Here is a 2447-nt window from a genome sequence, read left to right on the forward strand (position 1 = left end):
CAGCACCCATTTTTGGAGCCCTCAGACTAAATACCCTGGAGGAATTGAGCAGCTGATCTGTGTCTCAGCCCTGAGGGGCAGTCCTGGGGTGAGGAAGAACACTGTCTGGTGGAGCTGCTGGGGGCTCTGGAGAGTGAATTCTACTCACAGATCCTGGGTGGAAAAGTTTATGGATGCTCCCAGATCAGAGTACAGGCCAGGAGAGGAGTAAACTCCTCTCCCTTGATAGTGTCACCTTGGAGGAACTGAGAACTTACAGGTCCCTAGAGAATACCCTCCTCTTGATAAAGGACTCAAAAGTCTAGTAACTGGCTGGGAAAATGCACAAAAAAGAGGAAAAAATAAGACTATAGAAGGTTATTTTCTTGGTGAGCAAGTATTTTCTTCCATCCATTCTGATGAGGAAGAACAATACACACCATAAGAAGAAAAAAAAGCCAAGGTTTCTGCAAACAAACCTCTAAAATAAATATGCAATGGTCTCAGGCCATGGAGGAGCTCAAAAGGGATTTTGGAAATCAAGTAAGAGAGGTGGAGGAAAAATTTGGAAGAGAAATGAGAGTGATGCAAGAAAATCATGAAAAGCGAGTCAACAGCTTGCCAAAGAAGACCCAAAATATGCTGAAGAACATAACACCTTTAAAAACAGACTAACTCAAATGGCAAAAGAGGTTCAAAAAAAATCAATGAGGAGAAAAATGCTTTAAAAAACAGAATTAGTCAAATGGAAAAGGAGGCTCAAAAGCTCACTGAAGAAAACAGTTCTTTAAAAATTAGAATGGAGCAGGTGGAAGCTAATGACTTTATGAGAAATCAAGAAATTACAAAACAAAAGCCAAAGAATGAAAAAAATAGAAAACAATGTGAAATATCTCATTGGAAAAACAACAGACCTGGAAAATAGATCCAGGAGAGGCAATTTAAAAATTATGAGCCTACCTGAAAGCCATGATCAAAGAAAGAGCCAAGACATCATCTTTCAAGAAATTATCAAGGAAAACTGCTGTGATATTCTAGAACCAGAGGGTAAAACAAATATTGAAAGAATCCACCAGTCACCTCTTGAAAGAGATTCAAAAAGAAAAACTTCTAGGAATATTGTAGCCAAATTCCAGAGTTCCCGGATCGAGGAGAAAATATTGCAAGCAGCCAGAAAGAAATAGTTTGAGTATTTTGGAAGCACAATCAGGATAACACAAAATCTAGCAGCTTCTGCATTAGAGGGTCAAAGGGCTTGGAATATGATATTCTAGAAGTCAAAGGAACTGGGATTAAAACCAAGAACCACCTACCCCAGCAAAACTGAGCAAACTTTTCAGGGGGAAAATAGTCATTCAATGAAATAGAGGACTTCCAAGCATTCTTGATGAAAAGATCAGAGCTGAATAGAAAATGTGACTTTCAAACATAAGAATCAAGAGAAGCATGAAAAGGTAAACAGGAAAGACAAATCATAAGGGACTTCTAAAGTTGAACTATTTATATTCCTACATGGAAAGATAATATTTGTAACTCTTGAAACTTTTTTCAGTATTTGAGTAGTTGGAGAGATTATATACATATATATAGACAGAGGGTACAGGATGAGTTGAATAGGAAGGGATGATATCTAAAAAAAATAAAATTAAGGAGTGAGAGGAATATATTGGAAGGAGAAAGGGAGAAAAGGAATGGGGCAAATTATCTCCAATAAATGAGATAAGAAAAAGCTCTTTCAATGGAGGGTAAAAATGGGGAGGTAAGAGGGAAAAAGTGAAGCTTACTCTCATCATATTTGGTTTAAAGAGGGAATAACATGCACACTCAATTTGGTATGAAAATCTATCTTACACTACAGGAAAGTAGGGGAGAAGGGGATAAGTAGGGTCTGGGTGAAGACAGAAGAGAGGGCAAATGGGAGGAGGGAATAATTAAAAGCAAACATTTTAGGGGAGAGACAAGATCAAAAGAGACAATAGTATAAATAGGGGGCAGGATAGGATGGAGGGAAATATAGTCAGTCTTTCACAACATGACTATTATGGAAGCCTTTTGTAAAACTATGTATGTACAGTGTATATTGAATTGCTTGTCTTCTCAGTAGGGATTGGTGGTGAGGGAGAGAAGGAGAGAAGTTGGAACTCAACGTTTTAGGAATTAATGTTGAAAATTGTTTTTGCAAGCAGCTGGGAAATAAGAAATACAGAAATGGGGTATAGAAATCTATCTTGCTCTACAAGAAAAGAGAGAAGATGGGGATAAGGGAAGGGAGGCATGTGATAGAAGGGAGGGCAGATTGGGAGAAGGAGTAATCAGAATGGACAGTGTTTTGAGGTGGAGGAAGGAAGAGATGGGGAAAAAATTTTGAACTCAAAATCTTGTGGAAGTGAATGTTAAAAACTAAAAATAAAGAAATTAATTAAATAAAAAAAGAAATTAAAAGGTCCTCAGTTTTATGCTTTCTGTTC

The sequence above is a fragment of the Notamacropus eugenii genome, chromosome 3 (assembly GCF_028372415.1).
Source record: "Notamacropus eugenii isolate mMacEug1 chromosome 3, mMacEug1.pri_v2, whole genome shotgun sequence".
Classification (NCBI taxonomy): domain Eukaryota; kingdom Metazoa; phylum Chordata; class Mammalia; order Diprotodontia; family Macropodidae; genus Notamacropus; species Notamacropus eugenii.